This window comes from Rhinoderma darwinii, chromosome 13, assembly GCF_050947455.1.
Source record: "Rhinoderma darwinii isolate aRhiDar2 chromosome 13, aRhiDar2.hap1, whole genome shotgun sequence".
Taxonomy (NCBI): domain Eukaryota; kingdom Metazoa; phylum Chordata; class Amphibia; order Anura; family Rhinodermatidae; genus Rhinoderma; species Rhinoderma darwinii.
Genome location: NC_134699.1, coordinates 1,056,639 through 1,083,422, shown reverse-complemented (window position 1 = coordinate 1,083,422; position 26,784 = coordinate 1,056,639). Strand labels below are relative to the sequence as shown.

Sequence of the window (26,784 nt, the reverse complement as noted above, 5' to 3'; positions counted from 1 at the left end):
GCTTTATTTTGACCCTGGCTTTACTGACTACTCTCTTTCTCTGCGTTTGGTACCTCATACACTCCTGGTTTGACTCGGCTCGTTCACTACTCTTGTAGCTCAAGGTGTTGCCGTGGGCATCTGCCCCTTTTCCCTTAGCTTCTTTGTACCCTTGTCTGTCTGTCTGTCGTGCACATAGTGAGAGTAGGGACCGTCGCCCAGTTGTACGCCGTCGCCTAAGACGGGCCGTTGCAAGTAGGCAGGGACTGAGAGGCGGGTAGATTAGGGCTCACCTGTCTGTCTCCCTACCCCGGCATTACAGGTATGTTTTTGTATGAGTATAATGAGTATATCTTTTTGCTGGGTATAATTTTTATTATTTTTTTCTTCATTTGTGCCTACCCATTGTTTTGCAGTTTGAAGTTTTGCTTTTTCTATTTGTGCACTGGACTCTCTAAGTCCCACTGTACCTGATATCCACCATATAGAATTGGCTAGGCCATTAATAGGGTATCTAGGGTACAGGTTGGTGTCGTCCCTTGAGTAGGGCGTTACTCGTCTAGAAAGGGTGATAGGGTATACCAGGGTCAGTTGTTTTTCTTGTTCTCTCAACTCAATGAACAAAAGAAAAAACCCTTTCCCCTCACCCTTATTATTATTTTTTGCAATATTATTTGGAGGGATAATCATTTTCCCTTTTTTATCTCAATTTATTAAAGGTTATGTTTTACTATGTAATTTTTTTCGATCAGCTGATTTTTCTGTGATTTCTTTTTCGACGTCTCTCTTGGTCTGAAAAAAGGGGATGATCTAGACCGCGAAACGTGCTGCCAAAGAGACAATACAATGCTGTATGAGTGGGGGATCACAGAACTCTGCAGACACATCCACCTCCTTATACTTTGACTACAGCGCAGAGAAGCTGTATAATATGAAGCAGCTCAGATGAAGGGTCATTAATGGAGGACACACACCTAGGATACTTTATTATAGTGTCGATGACAGTGTGGACTCGTTCTAAGAACTCGCGGCCACATTCCACATTCCATTTCTCTGTTCTGCGCCTCTGACATCCGTGTAACTCCATTTCCCCTCTGTTTTCTTCTACCTTCCATGAGCTGTAGCACCATCTCTGCTCAATGCTGGGAAGCACCAGGGTGCCCTCGACCTTAAAGGGGCCCACATGGATCTGCAGGAAGGAGGGTTTATTAGTTCTGTCTCTCGCAGTCCCAAGATGCACAGAGCTTGGAATTTTGGGGCAAGAGGTTTTGGGATTGCGGTGGCTGTCAGTCAACGCAGAGTCCAGGAGTCATCCATACAGCTCTGTCACTGAGCCGCCATCTTTAATGAAATGTTAGTGAGCGCTGCTGCTGACCTCTCTAATGTAAACTAACTTTCTGGATTTCAGTATAGACACAAGACGCATCTAATCCCTTCCCCCAAACCAAATAATGGATCTTTTTTTTCACACTTCTTAATCCTTCCGACCAAAATCCTACACTGGCGCTTCTATACAATAAGGTCCTGCCCCATACCTCATGGGTTCCACGTTATTATTACCCTGTTATGTCTGAGGGCTTCTGATAGAATGACGGTATGGGCTTTGTCCTATATTATAGGGCTGAGAGTATTAAATAGTTTGGTATACAGTGACAATAACTATAAATTGCACGAAGACTTAAAGACAGGGCCGGCCTTAGGGGTGTGCGGTCACTCCGGTGTAAGGGGCGCCATCGATGGTCTGTGAGCAGCACTAGTCTTATTGTTAATAGTCTATCATATTATTCAGATATTGTAGGATTATGTATGTATGGACTTATTACATACATCTATGGCCGACAAGAGGCAAGAGAGACCATTTCTCAGGAGCTCAACCTAAATAAATGTAGAAAAGGCCCTTAATAAAGTGAAAACCATTTATAAACATTTGCGATGACTTGAAGTTATAGTCACTACGCCCGAGGCTGCACTACTGAGAGATTCTCATGACAGCATGTTCCCTTCTGATATCAAGTGTCATGGAGACCTCGGCTGGATCCAAATCACCATCTACATCACTGTCTACACTTGTTCTGGCTTGATATCGCTGTACAGGAATATCAGATTTTCCCTTTGATAAGCAAACAATAAATGAAGACTAGAGCCCCTATTAGGCTATGTTCACACGGAGTATTTTGCAGGAGGAATATCTGCCTCAAAATTCAGTTTGGAAGTTTGAGGCAGATATTCCTCTCCCTGCCCGCGGCCATAAAACACCGCAAAATACACTTTCTCTGCCTCCCATTGAAGTCAATGGGAGGTCAGAGGCGGAAGCGCCCGAAGAAGATAGGGCATGTCGCTTCTTTTTCCCGCGAGGCAGTTTTACTGCTCGCGGGAAAAAGACGCCGACGCCTCCCATTGAAATCAATGGGAGGCATTTTCGGGCAGTTTTGGCCGAGTTTTGAGTTTCCGCGTCAAAAAACTCGGCAAAATACTCCGTGTGAACCCAGCCTTACACCGGCTGATAAGCGACCGGTGCAGTGAGCGCCGTTCAACGAGACATAGATGATCGGTGCTCATTTGCTCCTGTCACACGAAGCTCTGGATGGGGAGGGGCGCTCGTTACTCCGATCCCTCGTCCCTAAACATTATTACCATGTCGGCAGCGCGTCTCCTGTTTACACACCAAGATGCCCTACAACCAGAAAATGGCACTTTTTTTAAAACGATACGACCGGCAGATGATCCGGTGTTTCCTCGTTCTTCTGCAGATCGCTGCTAAATTGTATCCCACTACTCAATGGCGCCCTAAGCAGCTGCCTACTCCGCCGACCCCTCAGCTTACACCTGAACCAGCATATTTACCTGTCCACAGAAGACGACTACGTAGCAGTGAGGTCCCTTCCTCCATAATCAATATTATCCACAGGATTTGTATGATATAAACTACTGTGTGCCGGTGACTATAAGCCGGGCTGATGTTATACCGGGACAAGAACGGTTTTCTCAGCGGTCGGATCTAACTGAGAACTCGTCGGCAGCTGCGATATTTTACTCTGGAGGATTCTCCAGGTGGAGACAAAGGACAGAAAAGAAATACAGAGGTTTAGGGGTTTCTGTTCGCAGGTATCAGTGCGAGGTGTTTTATTAGTTTGCCTGATGCCTTTAAAATGAGTAGTGACACTGAATAAAAGCCTGCGCTGCTCAGGGGGGAAACAAGACGAGGAGGCTTAGCTGAGATCACGCGTGTGAACGCCTCCGCCGCCGCTCTTTGTTTTCCAGCGTGCAGCTGTTTATGTCTCTGCATGGCTACTTGTAAATGATGTCTGAAGCAATAAAGGTGAGGTGTCAACTTTATACCTTGTGCCAGGAGACACCGAGTGCCAGGGCCCGCGCCAAGAATGGATCAGCCGCTCATTATCCAGCAAACTAAAAATCTGAAATCCTGCGTGAGTGTCAGTCAACAGGGCAGACATTACAAAAGTGTCCGCTGACGCTTCTTCTGCGTTATTATTAGGGATGATTCGCAGCATTAACCTGGTTCTGAGTGGTGATGGCGCGCGCCCAACTCTGCCCCTGCGTTCCTGTAGATCATCAGTAAATGAAAGGAATTAACAATGGAAAAAGACATCGTCCTGCGAGGCCCCAGAGCCGTCATTTTACTGCAGGACGTCAGTGATGCGGCTTCCAATGTTCGGGAAGTAATAGAAATGCGGTTTTATTGGTGGCCTGCACTCAGTCATCAGACAGGAAAAGATTTAGGACAATATACTTTCTATATCATATCAGCAGGTTTTTCAAGATCTCTGCTTGCTGTCATTGTTTACTCAGAGGATGTAAATCTGTCCACAGTCATATGAAGGACACACATGCACACGGTGCGTGACAGATCAGTTAGCAGAGCTTGGTCCTCTACCTGTGTGTCTATTACATGACCGGAACAGATTTATATCCTCTCTAAATAAACAATGACGGTTCCTATTGAATGACAACAAGCAGAGAGCTTGAAAACAGTGAGGAATTTATACACAACGATTTTTGGAAACATGTGGAACTTCTTCATTATACAAAAAAAACACATTTATTAGCTAAAAACAAGAAAAATAATTGACAATTCTGCAACTTTCTATAAGATTTTAAAGGAATTGTCCAGGATTAGAAAAATGATTCTGCTCTTTTATCCAGAAGCCGCGTCACTCTTATCCATGGGCTGTGTCTGGTACCACAACTCATCCCCAATTCAGTCAATAACGCTGAGCAGCAACTCCAGACACATCCCGTGGATAAGAGCGGCCCGGGATCTGGAGCAAAAGCAAATCAATGATTATAATCTTGGAAAACTAGAGCAAGGGAACAGCAGAGCAGCAGCCAATTAGGTGGCTGGTTTCATCTTCCAAAGTACTACTGAAAAATAAGAGCTTGAATCTGATTGGTTGCTTTGGGCAGATACTCCAGATTTCTCTTCCACCAGTTTTGATAAATCTCCCCCCATGTATTTAAACTCCTCACCAATTTCAATATCTCTGCTTGCTGTTAGTTGAGAGTAACATTTATTTTTTTATATCCAGAGACTCAATTCCTGTCCTGACCTAATACTTTCACAGCTGAGAGTTTGCTACTAATGTAACCAGTCTCTCTGTACTGTGTTGATCAGCTCAACTCTGCTACATCTGTATAAGTATAGCCTCTATAGTCTTCCCAGTAGTATTATCGCAGCTGTGTGCTCAGTACGGGGTCAGACATATATTTTACCAAGTATGCCCGAGTTTCTAAACAGTTAATCCGTATTCATAAAATGACATCACCTGATGATTTGATTTGCAATGAACGGTTAAGCTACATTTCACGTGGAATTTTTTAACCCCCGGCTCCATTCTCTGGGGTTAAGACCACAGACTCACTGATTGACTGCCAATAGCTTCAACCTCTGTCAATATTTTTATACCAAACGTGGTCACCTGAACAAATTCCTCCTGTGAAATACGGTAAAACGGGAGTCTGAACACCAGTGTGGTTGTGAATGGCTTCATAGAGACTGTGCCCCCCACACGTCTTTATAATGTATATAATATACATACAGAGTACAAATTCAGGAGCCCATTTAGTTTTATATACTTTCAGATTTATCTTCAAGCACTGGACTGATTTTATGACGACAATGAAAAATGTATCGCTGGCTCTGAGAGAACATAAATGTAACGTTAAAATTTCAAAATGAAGTCTCCCAAATGTGTTTTTTTTTTAAATCAGACTTATAAAGATAGGACAGTACACAAAGTAACACATATACGAAAAGAGAAATACTGAACTAAATACTTCTTACAGCTGAGGGTATGCTACAATTGTATCTAGTCTAAACAATCCCTGTGGAATTACTGAGATACATCCTGTATTATATATACTCCGGAGCTGCACTCACTATTCTGCTGGTGGACTCACTGTGTACATACATTACTTATCCTGTACTGATCCTGAGTTACCTCCTGTATTATATATACTCCAGAGCTGTACTCACTATTCTGCTGGTGGACTCACTGTGTACATACATTACTTATCCTGTACTGATCCTGAGTTACCTCCTGTATTATACTCCAGAGCTGCACTCACTATTCTGCTGGTGGAGTCACTGTATACATACGTTACATTACTTATCCTGTACTGATCCTGAGTGACATCCTGTATTACACTCCAGAGCTGCACTCACTATTCTGCTGGTGGAGTCACTGTGTACATACATTACATTACTTATCCTGTACTGATCCTGAGTTACATCCTGTATTATACTCCAGAGCTGCACTCACTATTCTGCTGGTGGAGTTACTGTGTACATACATTACTTATCCTGTACTGATCCTGAGTTATATCCTGCATTATACTCCAGAGCTGCACTCACTATTCTGCTGGTGGAGTCACTGTGTACATACATTACTTATCCTGTACTGATCCTGAGTTACATCCTGTATTATACTCCAGAGCTGCACTCACTATTCAGCTGGTGGAGTCACTGTGTACATACATTACATTATTTATCCTGAGTTATATCCTGTATTATACTCCAGAGCTGCACTCACTATTCTATCATGTGACTAAAGCGACATTACAGAGAGACAATAAAAGTAATGTTCATATTTGTGTTGCTTTATGGCCTTCAAATATATAACTAATTATCCGGAAAACAGGTAACATCTTCATTATGTCATGTTTTTCAAAGATTCCACAAATGTAGATAATGTTTCTGAGTTGTGATCGGAACGATCAATATCATGAACAAGAAATGTAAGAATTAATTACAGCTTTCACCCGTGGGCCGCAGCCTGACACTGAGTAGCAGAACATCCACCACTATTACATAAAACTGCAGAGTTGTATACATCCATCTAATTGGAATCCAACTGGAAACTGACCACCGCATATGCCGACATTTCTGTTGGTCTCTATTTGAAGACAAGGAAATCCTGCAGTTACAATGTAAGTTGCTTCAGAGGTTGTATTGGATGTAAGAGGGTTGTGATCCGCACCATACACCTCCAGTCACTTGGTGCAGCCATGTAGTCCCAGCTTTACTGCTATTAAAATGCTGTTTGTCCAGCCTGCAGATGAAGGTTTTTTTTGATAAGACATCCCAGAAGCATGTGGACCTCAGAGATGATCCCTGTCCATGATCCCTGTACACAAGCTTTCATGACGGCTGTTCCATAAATGTGTGTGTTTAGCTTGAAGATTAAACCTAGTGATGCTTAAACAGGATATTTTAACTGTAATAAAAGCAGTGGGGGGGAGGGGGTCTTTGTAATTCGACTGCTCGCAGGAGGGCAGGAACCTATCTTATGGCTTTACACATCTGTGATAATTTCCTTCAACTCTCACTTTTATTACTCAGTCGTTAAATTCACATTGAGTTCTTAAAACAAAAAATGTTTAAAACAGATGTGGTTGTTAAAGTTACAATATGAATTTTACAACCTAATATTTTACGATACTGGAAGGAACTTTACCCGCAAGGTCAGGGGAGAATAGGTGACTGGTCCACACAGGACAGAGGACTGACCTAACCTGCGGCCGAGGCTTCCTGTTCAGTAATAGGCGGGGAACGCCACCTCCTGCCCGCCTGCCTGTGGCTTATATCTGGATGTGACGCTGGTCGGGGTGACGGATCACTGTATACAGGGCTCATAATCATATACAAATCCTACATAGTCATCTCAGTGAGCACCTCACCATCGTCTGCAGGTTAATCAAGTCAACATCAACATCACCTATAGAGTGACCTGGAGTTACATATAGAACCCAGAGCTTTCTCCTCAATATAACTAGACCAGCCAAAGAACGAAAACAACGCAACACCCATGTGAATATCTAAAAAATCACAGTCTATTCATTTAATCATATATTATAAAAAGTGAATATACAGTCAGATCAAAAAATGAGAGAAACCGTCTACGATGACGCAGCAAAGAACGGACAACATCTTCTTATTGTCAATCCAAACAGTACACAAGATATATATTCAGGGCCGCCATCAGGAATTTCAGGGCCCCCTACAGCTAAATTTTCTGGGCCCCCCTACCGTGGCACCGCCTGTTAACGGTACTCCGTCCAGCACTATATCATGGTACCCAGGGCCGCCATCAGGGGGGGTATTAGGGGTACTGATGTGAGAGGCCCGGCCAAACCTAATTGAAAGGGGGGCCCGGCAAACTGCCGCGACTTGCCTTTGGTAGAAAAAAAAACAGGCCCCTGCAATGGGGCCCGTTTTTTTCACCAAAAGAATGTCGTGAGCTGCGGGCCCCCCTTTCAATTAGGTTTGGCCGGGCCTCTCACATCAGTACCCCTAATACCCCCCCTGATGGTGGCCCCGGGTAGCATGGGGGCCGTCAAACACCGCCGCCCGTGCGACCGATCGCGCGCACCCGCAAACTCCCGCGCATGCGCACCCGCGACCGCCTGGAAGCGCGCACTGAATTTTGAGGCAGATCTTGCCGCGTTTTTTGCCCGCGGCGATTGAGGACAGCAGACAAAAAACGCAGCGAAAAATGCATTTTCTGCCTCCCATTGATTTTGATGGCAGGTCAGAGGTAGAACCGCGGCAAGAAAGGAACGTGCTGCTTTTTCTTTTTTCCGCGACTGGCTCCCATTGATTTCAGATTAAATCAATGGGAGGCGGTTTTGGAAGTTTTTTGGTGCTGATTCTGACGCCGTGTCCGAGTCAATATCAAGGCCCAAAAACTCTGTGAACTGGGCCTTATTGTTAGGGCTTATTCAGACGATCGTGTAATACATCCGTGCAACGTGTGTGATTTTCACGCGCCTCGCACGGACCTATGTTAGTCTATGGGGCCGTGCAGACTGTCAGTGATTTTCACGCCTCGCACGGACCTATGTTACTCTATGGGGCCGTGCAGACTGTCAGTGATTTTCACGCAGCGTGTGTCCGTGTGTCCGCTGCGTAAAACTCACGACATGTCCTATATTGGTGCATTGTTCGCGCATCACGCACCCATTGAAGTCAATGGGTGCGTGAAAATCCCGCCCAGCACTTCCGCAGTAGTATAAACTATGAATGCAAACAGAAAAGCACCACGTGCTACAAACATACAAACAGAGTGTCATAATGATGGCGGCTGCGCGAAAATCACGCAACCACGCATCATACGCTGCTGACACACGGAGCTGTTATGGACCTTTTGCATGCGCAAAACGCCACATTTTTGCGCGCGCAAAAAGCACACGCTCGTGTAAATCCGGCCTTAGGGTAGGAACACACTCGGCATGAACACTGCGGATTTTATGCAACATATTTTATTGTGGATAATCCGCAGCGTATCACAGTCGCAGCCGAGTGGATGAGATTTGAACAAATTTCATTCACACGCTGCAAAAAAAATTGACCTGCAGTGCGGCTTTTGGCTTTTTAAGCCGCAGCGTGTCAATGTATTCTGTGGAATCGCCGCTCCTCTGTTGCGGAAATGCTGCGGTTCTGCCGCAAAAATCACAAATGAGAAAAAAAAAAAGGCACTTTTTTAAATTTAGAAAAAAGTTTAGACCCGGCCGTAGTCCTGGTGACGCGATCCTCTATTCTTAGCGCAGCCCGGCCTCCTGTCATGACGTTTCATCCCATGTGACTGCTGCAGCGGTCACATGGTCTACAGCATCATCCCAGGAGGCGGGGCTACGTTCAGAAGAGAGAGATGCGTCACCTAGACTACGGCCGGGGCAAGTCGAAACTTTTTTTTCCCTGCAGGATTCCCGCAGCGGACACGCCTCACCAAACCTGCGCCACTATTTGGTGCGGTTTTGCTGGCAGAATTCCCTGCGGCTACCGGGGCAGATAAGCTGTGGAGTTTTACTCAGCATATCCGCCTAGTGTGTCCCTTATGATGTCGCTCCTGGAGCTGCTGCCGCTCTCTAAATAGGCAGTTGGTCCAGTAGAATTTGGAATTATTTTTTTTTGTGAACCAGCTTAAAAAAATACAAAACTTTTGTGTTAGGGCCTGTTCACATCACTGTTCGCTTCCGCTCCGGGGTTCCGTCTGAGGTTTCCGTCGGGTGAACCCCGCAACGGAAAGTGAAAGTGACAGGACAGCTTCCGTTTCCGTCACCATTAGCGCAGTCGACTACGCTATTGATTCCGTCTGAAAACCAGCCGGAATGGTGACTGAAACGGAAGTTGTGCTGTCACTTTCACTTTCCGTTGCGGGGTTCACCAGACGGAAACCTCAGACGGAACCCCGGAACGGAAGCGAACAGTGATGTGAACAGGCCCTAACACAAAAGTTTTGTATTTTTTTAAGCTGGTTCACAAAAAAAAAAAAATCAAAATTCTACTGAACCAACTGCCTATTTAGAGAATTCTGCAAATACCGGTGGCGATACATTGTAGCAACAAGTGAAATATAAGGCGAGAATCATGTATTTAATAAACTCAATTAAAAGGTACAAGCCCTTTATTCTGATTATCCCCCCCCCCCCCCGACCTCCATACGCTCTGAGACGGAGGGTAAAAACACGAATAATTTGTGCGGCCGCTGAGGTTCTGCGTCACGGGCACAGCTCCAAGGACATAGCGGGGAAACAAATCTTGTAGACGGTGTTCCTGCTTTTAAAAACCACAGAGTTCAGCTCGCATTTTTTTCCTGAGCTTTCTAAATATTCACACTTTGGGGATTTAACCTTATCACGGTCACAATCTTCCCTGCAGAGTTTATTTAACAGAAGAAAAAACACAGATTAAAAAACGCCATTCCCTACGGGAAATATAAGCGCGAGAAGGTGAGGTTTTTTTCGTCGTTTTCCAGCTGCTTTTGGCTTGGTTTGTGATGATGTTTTATGTATGAATTTGGCTTTGTATATTTTTCTGTATTTTATCTTCTTTGTAGTAAAGTTACCCACAAGTCTCTGCAGTTGCTGCTAAACAAATTATCTTCTGAGTCCTGAAGAGGACAAGCAACATAGGAAACAAAGGGGAGGTCAATACGGCCTCGTTCACATGACGTTACATGTTTGACGTAGGAAAAGCTCCCGACTTATACGCTACACGTAGGCTAACAGCGGCATCCGGCATGATAGAATATATTGGGGTACATTAAGGGGGGGGGGGCACTTTCTACAACAAATTCTAAAATGCCTAAACCGCTGTATTAGCGCACACACCCCCTCAACTCCCCATTGCTTACACCTGTGCCGCATTTGATGGTCCCCTGCTCCAGAAATGTAAACGGTGATCCCGCTTATAACTCTAAAGATGGTGGGTAAAGAGGGTCGCCGGGGAAGCAGTCATGTGGGTAAATCACACGACTGACGCCATGTTGAGCGTTATGGACGGGATCTCCTTCAAATGAAGCGCAGGGGTAAGCAATGGGGGAGTTAAGGGGGTCTGTCTTTTGTGGAAAGTGGCCAACCCCTTAAAACACACATGTCATAAAATCTCATCACCCTATTCATGACATACGATTAACAGAAACCATTATAAGGCCCTGTTCACACAGAGTTTTTTTGACGAGTTTTTTGGCGCGGAAACCGCTCCGCAAAACTCGTCAAAAAACGGCCAAAAATGCCTCCCATTGATTTCACAGTAAAAAGAAGCAGTAAAAAAAGAAGCGACATGACCTATCTTGAGGCGGTTTCCGCCTCCAAAACCCCATTTCAATTAGTGGGTGACGGAAAAAAAACGCCTCGACGAGTGTTTTGACACGTTTTTGTCAAAGCACTGTGCAAAAAACACCTGGAGCAGAAAATTCCTCCTGCAAAAAACTCAGTGTGAACTAGCCCTAACCTATGGGTGACAGTAACCTCTATTAGACACCGTTTAATTCTTCACCTATAGGCTATAATGGTATATGTTTAATGTATATGTCATGAACTGCGCTATTTAATCTGTATATGTCTACCAGCGCGACGGAGGCCAATGGACATGTTCCGCGTGTACGTCGGGAGCTTTCCTGATATACACACTAAACTGTAGTGCCAAAATAGGATGTGAATTTGGCCCAAGATGAAGGGGTGGCTGAGGGTGCGTGGCTCATAGGTCGTTATAATTGCCCCATATTTATCCGTGGGTAAATGTTGTTTCCTGTACTCCATTTACAGCTGGAGCAGAGATTGTGACCCTATTGAAGAGCAGCATTTCCAATGTACATGACATATGGAGAAAGTCCAAGGTCACGATTTCTAATAGTGGTAGGTAATAACTCTGCATTATGTCATGTAACATTACTGGCTTTCCATTAACTAGTGATTACTGATATTTCCGGGTAAATCTGACCCCTAGTGATGCCTGAAGAAGGGACATTGCCACTTCACCTTTTGCTAAGACATCACAACTATCCAGGTTACATTTGTATGAATTCTGCTCAGGAATATTGACAGTCCTTATTAGGTCCCGTAGACGTCATAGTGTTGGGTCCCCCACTTATTACCCCCCCTTTACTGGGCAGAGCCGCTGCAGAGTGATTCATGCTCTGGAGAAGTCGGCCGATAACCGTGTACATACTGAAGAGCCTCAGGCTGTACGATTAGTGGAGGAGGCGAGTATAAGGGTTGGATGACATAAGAAGGGGAAACATAACAGACGTCCTAAATAGAAGAGTGTGAGGAGAGTAGAGGGATGAGCTGAGACGTCATACAATACAAACGTGTCCTTTGCTGCAGATTATAAGGCCGGGTTCATACGCTGTTAAACCAGCCCAGAACACAGAATCCGCAACACACAGGGAATGGGGTGGATTGGAAAATCAAGTGTAGCGCGTCTAGAATCCGCTGCAGATTCTTCACACTATAAATGATTGGGGATTGTCACTACCGGCCGAGTCACTTACATTGTGCCGTGCTGCAGGATCTTTATGAAGATTCCACAATCGATATTTCAGAAACGCGATGTGTCCGAGACAAGAAGTTTAGTGAATTCATTCAACTCCAGCACTGGTCATAATAATGTAGTCTGTGCTGGTCCAGCACCATCCTATAAAGGATGATTACACTAGCGGTCCAGCACTCTCAAACCGGACAGGGTATGGAGGGTCCAGTCATTCTACGAAAAAATGCAGGATGAGGAACGCAATTCTTTCAGAATCCACCCAAGAAAACTGAAGCAGGGGGCAGTGGCTTCTTTCTTTTCTTGCCCTAAGAGTGGGCTTTTCTGGCGTTTTCTCATAAACTTCCTTATAAGACTTGAAAAACGCCACCAAAACGCACGTACAAAAAACACTAAATAAAACACGGCAGCCAAAAAGCCATAAATGAAGAGAAAACCATGTGTGAAGGAGTTTCCCTGTCCCAGCGCCCCCCTGGTGCATTATATAAGGCTCCGTGGTCTGGTCTACAGGGCCGTTCTCTTCCACCCACCTATATGAATGTTTCTTCGTTTTCTGCTCTGCAATAACAGCAGGACGGCAAACATAAAACTTCACATGCATACTGGCTGCCAGAGAGCTTTATTGGTGACATGTGATTTTCAGATATTGCTGCACTGAGTGTTGTGTTTTGATTTTGTTAATTTTAGCTAAAATGTGTAAGCATATGGTCAGAAGAAGTCCCAGAGCCGAAGGTATACCGCAGACAGGAAGGTTGGCTCGTTCTAGATTGCACGGGGAATAAGCGGAATTTTATAATATATGAAGACAGGATTCCTTTCCAGGGACTGGTCAGACCTTAAAAACTCCCCCCCATTATTTCTCAGGGCGACTTTCCTGAGCGGCCCCATCTGAAGAACGCCATTTTTCAAGAGTCACTGAGGGCCGTGTATAAAGCTCTCCCTGTGAATCATAGAGTCTATTGAAGGATGGAATATGAGGAAAAATATGTCAAACGCGAGACATTCCTGAACCCGAGGAGAAAACATTTCCTGTCCTACTGAGAGACAACTCAATCCACTTCATATATGTTTTATGAGGCTGATGCAGGGAAGGGGAATAACAGGAGCTGTCTGGGAAGAGGAGCAGATGCTCAACCAATTTCCATTCTTCTGCTTTGATTTGAAGCATTGGGTTATTTATGGAGAATATGAAAAGTAACCGCATAAAAGCCAACACGCTGCATCTCAGGATGTATCAGGAGGTGAACCCCCGAGAATATTACACAACATAATATATAAAACCATCCAGCCAGCCCCGGCGTCACAATCCACGTCTTCTTCATTGTCACTATTGGTCCCTGTATCTATAAAATGTGGATTATTATTACTATAGCACCAACATACACAGCAGAGCTTTACAGAAGTGACAATGGTTGGTAAAGTGAATAAAGAAAACTCCTTTCTGGGGTGCTCCTGTGCTGGTATTCGGATAAATTTGTGGTCGATTTCCAAAGGATAAGTGTTTATTCATATGAACATATAAAGTCAACCACTGTGCAACGCGTTTTGACCTTGTACTGAGGTCTTCGTCAAGCTCAGTACAAGGTCGAAACGCGTTGCACAGTGGTTGACTTTATATGTTCATATGAATAAACACTTATCCTTTGGAAATCGACCACAAATTTATCCGAATATCAGCACAGGAGCACCCCAGAAAGGAGTTTTCTTTATTCAATTGATTATCGGACGATGGGAGAATCTCCACCTTAGGAGCTATACACCCAGAGTCAACTCCAGAGGCCTGCGGTCAGACTGACCAGACACGCTTCAAAGTTCAATTGTACCGATTATCATGCACAACTACATGAGGCGAGTCTATCTAAATTCACTGTACACATATTGCATTTATCCCCAAACTTCATTACCTTAGGCACACGACCGTAAAAAAAACTCTGTAATTGCGGACCGCAATACGGTCCGCAATTACGGACCCTCCCAGTTCTATTAGCTGCAGACACCTTTCCGTGACGCTACAGATAGATGTCTGTGCCGTAGAACCGTGCCGGGAATTATGGACCATGTCCTACTTTTCGATTTTTACAGGTCATGCTCCCATACTTTGTATGGGAGCACAGCACGAAAATGCGGCCTGCGGCAGTTGGTGGCCGACCGTGCTCACAATCGCGGGCCATGATTACGGGCACGGCCGTGTGCATGAGCCCTCAGAGGAGCGCCGCTTTTCTTCTTTTGTACATTTTCTTATAAGCAAAAGTGACAATGGGCGAGACCTACCAATCGTGACAAAGGATGGACTTGGCAAAAATGGGGCAAAATGCACCAGTCAAGCAATGAGGTGGCATAAGGGAGAGAAGCATCTAGTGTGCCATGTGTTATGTCAGGTGTATTATGTGTGCCATATTGAGAACTCTGGGGCCAATAACACTAAATTAGGCTCTTTTTACATTAGCCTCGTGGCTTCCGCTCTATAATGATGTGAAGGATCCTTCATCCAACATTTACAAATGGTCACTGATGGACCCCATTGACTTTAGGGCTTCTGTCTGCATGCTACCCAAATCTTGCAGTCAAAAATAATGTCAAACTATCCCTTCCCCCAGACAGAACCCTCCACCACAAGTTCCCCCAGTGCACTCATAAAAACCCCACAAGGACTATACAACAGGTACAATGCTGGGGGTGGCGTCTGCACCCCGATTTATAAGATCATGTTATTCTCAGTAGCCGATATTAAACTCAAGGATGAAGCCAACATCTGGGTAAAAATGTTCTTTCCAGTCACACTCATGTATTGGGCCATTTTGTTTTCCTTGTAAAGCATGTGCTACCAATATCTGGAGAAGTGGTCACCAAGGGCCCCCTCAGCTACAATGAGTTCTGTGATACCAGAGCCGCGTTTATAAATACTTCTTCTCACATATCCAGGTGTCTGGATGAAGTGATGCATAAATCAATCATTGAGACTGGAGACCACTAGGACCCACGCTGCACGGTCCGGGAATCTATATAGTCCAGGACTTGCTGGCAGGAGTAGGGCTGGACTGGCACCGAGTGTTTCTAATTAGCACTGATAATGTTCAGCTCATAGTGTTCTCCTCTGGACACCCGAGCGGGGGCCGCCTGATCCACAATGCTCCTTTCTGATCACAAACCGTGCCGCATGTGATGGAGAGGAAGTCTGGAAGTGTTTATGGGAGAGTTGAAAGCTTTGCCCACCCCAGATTTTGTGGCCGCTCTGATGTGCACCCTCGCTGCTCTTGAAGTTGACCTCTGCAAAGCTAAACAGGAAGAGCAGTAGTAAAAGTCAGAGCTTGTGCCAGGGTAAACCGAACTGAGGTCCCAGTGTTCTCCACCGCCTGTCAGCTCCAGCGACCGGCAAACCACCTCAGTCAACTAGATCATCATATGAGGCCAAGTGAACCCTTATCCCAACTAACATGAGTGCTCAAGAGTCTGCCCTGCACAAATCCCAACCTTAGGGCCATGTTCACACTGCATATATTCAGGCTGAAACCTCTGAGGCTGATTGTAAGAGAAAACAGAATCTGAATCCAGGCGTTTTTGGAGCGGATTTTCTGTTTTGATTCTTGCAACCATTTTGAAGCGTAAATTGAGGTGTATTTTTGGATCATTTTATGAAGTGTCAATGGGAAAACTCAACTTGTAAAACACTAAAAGAAGAATTACTGGGAATTAAAAGGAACACAAGAAATAATAACAGGAGAAGGAATAATAAAAGACAGAAAAGATTTCTCTTTTCATTCTGTCGTGGCCCTATGGCAAATATTATAAGTTCAGCAATTAAGAAAAACTTGTATATGATGAGAATGATCCCCTTCTTCCTGAAGTTGCGGCTGGACAACCTATTATCTCATTCAGAAGATGTACTAATTTGAGAGACATTCTTGTAAAGGGGCGTTTTACACAAAATCCCCCCAAAAAGACATGGCTTAGTGAAGCTATACCGAGAGGGAATTCTAAGTATGGACACTGTAGGTTCTGCAGTCAAATCATACCATCAAGGTGCTTAAAGTTCGGGTGCCTGACCGTGTCGGCTGACAGTATTATTACATGCGGAACCAAATTTGTGGTATATGTCGCTACGTGTTCCTGTGGGATCCTCTACATCGGAAAGACCCTCTGCCCGATGTTTAAGAGATTCGGGGAACACGTGTGATCAATCATCACGGGGAAGGCTCTCCGCCTCTTATTGAACATATCTTAATTATCACAATGGGAAATCTAAAACAATGTCCTTTGCGGGCCTTAGTTTCAATAGATTTTTGTTGAACAGTTTTGTTTACATTTTGTTTGCGAAAATACCAAAAATACAGACTGGCAGAATCCCATCAATTGAAATACAACAATACAATTATATTAAGGATTAGGCCAACATGGTCTTTGTTCAATTTCACATTACATGAACGATATGATGTCGAAACTCCTGTAGAATATAAAGCATATAAATGCAATGGTATCAAGCATAGGTAACTATCATCGACATCACATTACTTATAGAGGTGCACTATAACGAAGAGGTGGGAGAGAGGTAAGGTATAGGGTGCAAGGGGGTCATAACCATCTCTATGTATTACAAAAGTGTACGGTCTTTGCGGGCCTTAAATGTATCAGACAAAGTCCTTTGGGAGGGAATAAACATAACATGTTGCTCCAGGCGGAGGCTGAGCGGATTCTTCCAGCAGACGATCTTGGCCCACTGGGTTTGAATGGCCACAACGATATAAGTTCATTTCTCATCTATATAACTAAAGACATAGAACTAGATGTGCCGTGCTGCATTGTATGTCATCCTCTGGACCGCAACACTGAATAGTATATACACTGCAATAATATGACGGGTTGTTTTACTTAGAAAGTGAAGGATTTTAGGAGCGCTGGGCCCAATAGACCACTGTGATCCATCTATGGAGGTTTATTTTGAATGTAGTCTCCATACACCGCTCTGATCTGCTTTTACTCGTCTTGCCTCAATAAATAAAGAATATTTGACTGAATGGTGAGTGCCGTGGAATTTTTCTACCTATATTGTACTACAAGAAGTGACATGTTCCTTTTTTTTTTTACAAGGCATTTTTTAATTCAGCAGAGTAAACATTCCCCTCATGTGAACTGCACGGCGTATTTCCCATTGAAATCAATAGGTCGCAGTTTTGCAGCCGTATTTACAATGTATTTGGGATCATAACATGAGCATTTTACGCTCCAAAATCCGGCAGAAATTGTGTGGACGAAGCCTAAGTGGGCCATGTCACCATCGTATAATGAAAAGTTCTGCAGCTTTTTATAGACTTTTGGGGGAATCTATTAAACATTCCACACCAGAAAACTGGAAATTTGCACAAAAATTCCCCGACCCAAGACAGCTGCCAGCGACTCCGGTTGCCCGGAAGGTGCAATAGAGCCGCCATGCGGGTATTCTCCCCCAGAGCTTTACAGGGCGACCATAGTTTGCGGGCAGGGCGGCCTCGTTGTCTATATATGGAGAGTTATGTCACTGGAGCTTCCGGACGTATCCGTTAAACGGAGGTCTGTGACAAATGCCTAAAGCAGTGGCATCCGTCACCCATAGGCTATAATGGCATCTGTTTAATACATACGTCATGAACAGGATCATGAGAGTTCATGACCTATACGTTAATTGGATACCATTATAGCTTATGGGCAATGAATGTCACTGTCAGGGTATGTTCACACGCACTGTTTTCAGACATAATTCGGGTGTTTTACGCCTCGAATTACGCCTGAAAAAACGGCTCCAATACGCCTACAAACATCTGCCCATTGCTTTCAAGTGCATGTCACTTCTTGGGCCGTTTTTGGAGCCGTTTTTCATTGACTCCATTGAAAAACAGCTCCAATAACGGCCGTAAAATACGCCGCGAAAAACGCGAGTTGTTGAAAAAATTCTAAAAATCAGGATCTGTTTTCAGGCGAAAACAGCTCCGTAATTTCAGACGTATTTTGCTATTGCGTGTGAACATACCCTAAGGCCGGATTCCGTGTGTCAGCCCCGTATGATGTGCGGCTGCGTGATTTTCGCGCAGCCGCCATCATTATGACCCTCCGTTTGGATGTTTGTAGCACGTGGTGCTTTTCTGTTTTCATTCATACTTTTTACTGCTGTTGCGCAAATCACGCTCGTCCCATGGAAGTGCTTCCGTGTGGTGCGCGTGATTTTCACGCACCCATTGACTTCAATGGGTGCGTGATGCGCGAAATACGCACAAAGAACGAACATGTCGTGAGTTTTTTGCAGCAGACTCACGCTGCGTAAAAATCACGCAACTGTCTGCACTGCCCCATAGACTAATATAGGTTCATGCGACACGCGTGAAAATCATGCGTGTTGCAAGGACGTATATCCCGTTCGTCTAAATAAGCCCTTAGTCTACATTTAACATATACGTCGAGAGCTTTTTCTTGAATTATACTTTAAACGCAGGAAAAAAACGTGATGTGCCCAGGGCCTAAGCCAAGACCCTCTCGATACTTTTCAAAACAGACTGGACGGGCTGATACATTTTACCTGAACTGATACATTGTAGCAATCAGGCAGAAGAGAGATTGTGCTGCTGATGTATTCTCTCTGATACATTGAAACAACTCCTGCAGCTGTTCTAGAAGTTGGTTTTCAGCCTATGAGTGTAAAGAGACATTTTTACCATTCACTGACAGCAAACAGTTCTTGAAAATGGTGAGGAATTGAAACAGAAAGCATATCATAAGGTTGCAGACTTGATTCTACAGATTAAAGTGTACGTATTGTTACATAAATCCCCCCTCGTGTATTAAATGTAGTGCAGCCAGCAATGGTGTGTGCGGTTTACGTAAATGTCCATCTTCTATCTCTCCGTGTCTGCTGAGTGGGCGGGATCTTCCTGGTGTGATATCAGAGCTGCGCTGTGTGCTCTCGCCAATCAGATGTCTTTCCCTCCTGCTCCTCCTCCCCTCTCACAGCATGACTGTCACAGAAAACACAGAGGGAGAGGTACTGCAGCCAGATCCCTCTTCTATTGACGGTTTTACATTACATGAATTTTCTAGTTCCTGAAGGAAGGAAAAGGGGAACTACAAGCTGCAGCAAGTGCGGAAGATGCCTCCTTTACCTAATAAGATATATGACAAGGTTTCATATATTCACATGTAGCGCTTTAAGCTTTATTTACATATGGCAGAAAACCCTCTAGATGGATCCTATGGGGCCGCTGATCGACTTATAAAAGTTACAGAGGTAATAAAAAGGTGCGGCCCCTAGATATGTACTATTCTGCCCCTAAAGTTCGTGTGGAGTCTGTACGGGCCGCTGCTTAGTAACGCGTGATGTGGCCGCCTGGTGACAATACTTGGTCTGCGCCCTCTTTTCTGGATCTATCGTTGTCACCTGGATTGAGACGAGCGGCTTGAGGCATCCATTCTTCTGTGATGGCTGGGTATGGGTGGAGCTGGTGCGACTGTATAATATAAAGGACTATATAGAACATCTGTCGTTAGCGTTACACAGATAAAGGCTGATACTTCTACATCCTGCACCTGGTTATGAAACAATCTGATTGTTCTTTTCATCCTCATATAAAACATAACGGCATCGTCCGCCAAATCTGCACGGCTCTTCTGGTTTTGTCATCAGGAGATGTGGTATTTGCAGCTCTGACTTCCATTCTCTTCTCTGGTCTTTTTGCGCAGGCTGCATTCCTATCCTGGCTGACCAGCGCTTATTATAGTCGTCTTACTCAGAAATGAGTCACATACGAAGGTCAGGAGCCGGTGTGTCCGGACGGTGGGCAGGGCTGGCCTCTGGAGTAGACACGGCCTGTCATGAGCGCAGGAAGGGCCAAGGTCTACAGTCATTGCAGGTCATCACTGCCCTCAACCACAGGAGAGAGAAAGGGAGCAGTGAGGTCAGCGCGGTGCCTGGCGACATTTATAGCAGAAAATCCTGACATACAAGTCGTGACAATTCACTGTATGTAGTGAGTGATCTGTTAACCTGCTGCCTCCTCTTTTTTCTAAACTATGAACCGCAGAAGACACAGAACTGCAGGATCAGACTACACAGTTTGTTGTCTGTAAACGTGGAGACACAACAGTCTGCATAGGAGCTGTATACACAAGTCTAAATAGCCTTAAAGCTTCCGAACCGATCTCCCTTTTCTTATCAGTGAATTAACACGACTGGGCTACTATATAGCTTTATTGATCTTGTTCAGCTCTTGGTGGGGGACAGGATGAGCAGGGGATTGTTATTGGCCAATGTCACGGCCATGGCCGCCATCAGGGAGGTACTGCCGGTACTGCTGTCAGGGGCCCGGTCAAAATTTTAAAAAACGGGGGCCCGTGCTCCACTGCCGGAATGCATTTGCTCACGGGCCCTTATGATTTCACTTTGGTGAAAGGAACAGGTCCCATCACGGAGCCGGGGCCCGTTGTTTGCATCAGAGTAAAATCATAAGGGCCCGCTGTTCACATAGAGCCCGCCCCTCCTCCTCCTCTACAGCGGTAGCGTGTGTGGAGGAGGAGGAGGGAGACGTCATGAAGGCAGCGGGAGGTTTGAATGCAGTGGAGGCGACAAGCAGCAGCAGCAGAAGACTCCTGACACAGCGAGTACAGTATGTAATGTCTGTCTGTCAGGTTGCTGCTGCCCGGAGCCTCCTCACATCACATCCACACAATAAAAAGCAGTGTTACCCATGTCACACTATACACTCTCAGCTCTGCTTCACATTCTTGTATCGCTAGTAGCATTTCTTACCACTTATCTCCCGGGCTGTGTATCAGAGGGAGAAGACAGGTTTATTGTCCCGTTATACGCAGCCCAGGAGATAAGAGCCATCGCAGAGCTACTGCTAGAGATACAATGCGGTGCTGCAGTGTCCGGAGGATCATACAGACCTGGGGAAGGCACTTGCTTTCTATGGGGGGGGGGGAGTTGGATGACAATGGGAACAGGGAGATGATGGTGTAGTGGGGAGGAGATAATAATGGAGGGTGGATGACACTGAAGGAGAGAGGATGGGAGGGGGAGAGATCTTAAAGGCTATGTACACCTCTTTTTTTATACAAAAAAGTTTATTAGTGTGTTATGAAACTTTGTAAATACTTTTATTAAAAATTCTTTTTACTTTATGTGATACAGCTGCTTTGTATCCTGTATACAGAGCAGCTGTATCGTGGGCAGAGACCTGTATCTGTCAGGTCCGGGGGACTGACGGGTTCAGTGTCGGCGGGCCAGGATCCACCTGTTATCGATCAAATCTAAATTATGAACAGGGACACGCAGGACCCGCTGACACTGAATCCGTCAGTCCCACTGACCTGACAGATAAAGGTTTCAGTGCATGATACAGCTGCTCTGTATCTCATAAAGTAAAAATATATTTTTTTTAAAAAGTATTTACAAAGTAGCACCAAACAGACTGGTAAAACAACAAAAACCACACTCACTTTACATAGCCTTCAAACCTGTGGTGGGTAGAGACACGGCTGGCCTTCGGATAGATGGCGCTCCGTGCAAAATTATCTTTCGGCGCCCCACCCCATCATAAAAAAAATGCCCCATAAAAAAAAGTATAATGCCCTCCACAGTATAATGCCCCTTTAGTTCCGCCCATACAGTATAATAATAATAATACATTATAACCCCTTCAAGGACACAGTATTTTGTCCTCTAATTGTGCCCACACAGTATTATGCCCCCTAAGTGCCACACACAGTATATTGCCCCCTGTAGTGTCCCTACACAGTATAATGTCCACTTAGTGGCCCCCACACAGTATAATGCCCCCTCCCCTTCCTGCCACACAGAGCCCCCCTGTAGATAGTGCCCCCTGTAGATTGTGCGATACAGCCTTCCTTTAGACAGTGCCATACAGCCCCCACCTCACCCTTGTAGACAGTGCCATACAGTCCCCCACCTCACCCTTGTAGATCGTGCCATACAGCCCCCACCTCACCCTTGTAGACAGTGCCATACAGTCCCCCACCTCACCCTTGTAGACAGTGCCATACAGCGTTGCCGACGCTGTGACCGGGGATTCTACTCCAGGAGAAGCTCCTGTCGTCTGTGTCCATTTATGGACAGTGACGTCGAGGGCTTCTCCTGGAGTGGAATCCCCGGTCACAGAGTCAGCAACGCTGTAAACGGGGATGCCCCTTCAGGAGTTGCCCTGATGTCACTGTCCATATACGGACAGAGACATCAAGCGGAGCACTCCAGGAGCGGAATCCCCGGCCACACAGGGATTTCGCTCCTTCAGGGAGCTACAGTGGTGCTAGTAGATTGAAGTGCAGGGAGATACCTCCCTGCTCTGCTACAGTACACCGCCGGCCATGGGGGGGCCTTTTCCAACGGGCGGCACGGGCGACCTCATGCCCGGTGTTACCACCCATGCCACTTTCTGTTCTCCCAGAAATCCCCTCCTCCTTCCCCCGCTGAGCCCTGGCACTTAGTCTCTCCACCTTGCCCCCTGATACCCACCAGCTAGCTCTGCCCTGCCCCTCCAAAGAGATCTCCTACTAGTTTGCTTTTCACCGCTGCCTTACCTCCGACCCCTTTACTTTGTGCCCGCCCCAATAGTGAGGGGGGCCCCAGAATCCTTGGCTGTATGGGGCCCAGAAATGTCTGATGGCGGCCCTGGTCACGGCCCCCCGTAAGGGAATGGTTTAGATGTCCTGGGCCCTTCTCCTAGCTGCCAATGATATAATGTGAATGAAGTGTTGTATGTATATGATATAATATAACAATGTACACATTAATAATCACTTATCCAGTCAGATGGCTTCGCCGGGCATCTTTACATTGTAGTGTATTCAGAAGTAGTCGTTGAACCACATGACAAGTAACACTGAAAAATGTGAGAAATTGGGGGAAGAAATAAGAAAAGCCCAAGAAAACCCAACTTAATATGCACTCATTTACCTTCATACACGTGACCTCATCATCACGCAGAAGATTTATGTGGAAACAACGTAACCTGCCGCATATGAGGGGAAATTTATGCTTCTTAATAAAGTTGTACAATTTAGTTTGCAACTGAATATGCTCCTGAGATCTCATAAGGATTGTGAGAACCGAAGAAATACGAGGCCGAAGAACAGAATCATCTTCACTGCTGCTGGGAAACACTCCGACCGACCTCATATAAGCAGAGGAACTCCGAGACAGCAGGAAAATGTAAGATACAGTCCACAATGTCCGGAACATACACTCTTTATGAGGGCGTCATGGATACCGGCGGTTAGATACACTCTTTATGAGGGCGTCATGGATACTGGCAGTTAGATACACTCTTTATGAGGGCGTCATGGATACCGGCGGTTAGATACACTCTTTATGAGGGCGTCATGGATACTGGTGGTTAGACACTCTTTATTAGGGTGTCATGGATACCGGCGGTTAGATACTCTTTATTAGGGTGTCATGGATAATGTTGATTAGATACTCTTTATTAGGGTGTCATAGATACCGGCGGTTACATACACTCTTTATTAGGGTGTCATGGATACCGGCGGTTAGATACACTCTTTATTAGGGTGTCATGGATAATGTTGATTAGATACACTTTATTAGGGTGTCATAGATAATGTTGGTTGGATACACTCTTTATTAGGGTGTCAAGGATACTGGCCATTAGATACACTCTTTATTAGGGTGTCAAGGATACTGGCCATTAGATACACTCTTTGTAGAAAAAGAAAGGGGGGAGGAAGCCTCCAGCTCACCTGACACATATGCTTTGTGTCGCTGACAGCGCACGAATCCTCGTGTCGGCACACGATGTGTAGATAGCAAAGGTAACGGAAGGTTGGATCCAGCGCTAGTTGGAATAAAATTGAAACTGTTTCCAAGTTTTAATGGTCTACTTTAAAAAGGGTCCAAAGGTTTGGAGTCCTGATGTGCAAAAAGGAATGTCAATCCAATGGTAAAGCCATTAAAACTTGGAAACAGTTTCCATTTTATTCCAACTAGTGCTGGATCCAACCTTCTGTTACCTTTGCTAGATACACTCTTTATCAGGGTGTCATGGATACCGGCGGTTAGATACACTCTTTATTAGGGTGACATGGATACTGGCGTTTAGATACACTCTTTATTAGGGTGTCATAGATAATGTTGGTTGGATACACTCTTTATTAGGGTGTCATGGATACCGGCGGTTAGATACACTCTTTATTAGGGTGACATGGATACTGGCGTTTAGATACACTCTTTATTAGGGTGTCATAGATAATGTTGGTTGGATACACTCTTTATAGGGGTGTCATAGTTAATGTTGGTTGGATACACTCTTTATTAGGGTGTCATAGATAGTGTTGGTTGGATACACTCTTTATTAGGGTGTCAAGGATACTGGCCATTAGATACACTCTTTATTAGGGTGTCAAGGATACTGGCCATTAGATACACTCTTTATGAGGGTGTCATGGATACCGGCGGTTAGATACACTCTTTATTAGGGTGACATGGATACTGGCGGTTAGATACACTCTTTATTAGGGTGTCATAGATAATGTTGGTTGGATACACTCTTTATTAGGGTGTCATAGATAATGTTGGTTGGATACATTCTTTATTAGGGTGTCATCGATAACGTTGGTTGGATACACTCTTTATTAGGGTGTCATCGATAACCTTGGTTGGATACACTCTTTATTAGGGTGTCATAGATAATGTTGGTTGGATACACTCTTTATAGGGGTGTCATAGATAATGTTGGTTGGATACACTCTTTGTTAGGGAGTCATTGATAACGTTGGTTGGATACACTCTTTATTAGGGTGTCAAGGATACTGGCCATTAGATACACTCTTTATTAGGGTGTCAAGGATACTGGCCATTAGATACACTCTTTATGAGGGTGTCATGGATACCGGCGGTTAGATACACTCTTTATTAGGGTGACATGGATACTGGCGGTTAGATACACTCTTTATTAGGGTGTCATAGATAATGTTGGTTGGATACATTCTTTATTAGGGTGTCATCGATAACGTTGGTTGGATACACTCTTTATTAGGGTGTCATCGATAACGTTGGTTGGATACACTCTTTATTAGGGTGTCATCGATAATGTTGGTTGGATACACTCTTTATTAGGGTGTCATAGATAATGTTGGTTGGATACACTCTTTATAGGGGTGTCATAGATAATGTTGGTTGGATACACTCTTTATTAGGGTGTCATAGATAATGTTGGTTGGATACACTCTTTATAGGGGTGTCATAGATAATGTTGGTTGGATACACTCTTTGTTAGGGAGTCATTGATAACGTTGGTTGGATACACTCTTTATAGGGGTGTCATAGATAATGTTGGTTGGATACACTCTTTATAGGGGTGTCATAGATAATGTTGGTTGGATACACTCTTTATAGGGGTGTCATAGATAATGTTGGTTGGATACACTCTTTATAGGGGTGTCATAGATAATGTTGGTTGGATACACTCTTTATAGGGGTGTCATAGATAATGTTGGTTGGATACACTCTTTATTAGGGTGTCATAGATAATGTTGGTTGGATACACTCTTTGTTAGGGAGTCATTGATAACGTTGGTTGGATACACTCTTTATTAGGGTGTCATAGATAATGTTGGTTGGATACACTCTTTATAGGGGTGTCATAGATAATGTTGGTTGGATACACTCTTTATTAGAGTGTCATAGATAATGTTGGTTGGATACACTCTTTGTTAGGGTGTCATAGATAATGTTGGTTGGATACACTCTTTATAGGGGTGTCATAGATAATGTTGGTTGGATACACTCTTTGTTAGGGTGTCATAGATAATGTTGGTTGGATACACTCTTTATAGGGGTGTAATAGATAATGTTGGTTGGATACACTCTTTATAGGGGTGTCATAGATAATGTTGGTTGGATACACTCTTTATAGGGGTGTCATAGATAATGTTGGTTGGATACACTCTTTATTAGGGTGTCATAGATAATGTTGGTTGGATACACTCTTTATAGGGGTGTCATAGATAATGTTGGTTGGATACACTCTTTATTAGGGTGTCATAGATAATGTTGGTTGGATACACTCTTTATAGGGGTGTCATAGATAATGTTGGTTGGATACACTCTTTGTTAGGGTGTCATGTATAACGTTGGTTTATTAGCTCTATAACTATATAATATTCTGCCTGAACACATATAGCGAGGAGTTTATCACATTAGGTGACGTCTGATTTCTTACAGGGAGGGGAGCACAGCTTGCTGTGAGATTTCCTGAGTATATAGGTCATATCCAGCTGTACATTGTATCGTTCCTGGTGCACACAAGCCCCTGATTGGTTGAAGCTCATCGACCTTTGTTGCTTCATAGTTTACAATATATACACAATTTGTAACTTTCTTAAAGTTACTTACCAGCAAACACTGTCTAGAGCCCTCTACATAAGAAAGAAGATACTGTTCTGAGGATACAAAGCTCAGCTCCAAATATGACCTCATAGCAATGCAGACAGACGTCCAAACCCACGGACTTAAAGCTCTG

At 44.6% G+C, this 26,784-nt stretch overlaps 1 long non-coding RNA gene across 1 annotated transcript in view; it reads right to left on the bottom strand.

Annotated features, from left to right (window-relative positions):
* Positions 1-26,784, bottom strand: part of LOC142666214 (uncharacterized) — a 183,891-nt gene that overhangs the window by 108,430 nt on the left and 48,677 nt on the right. The gene's annotated exons all lie outside the window — the stretch shown is intronic.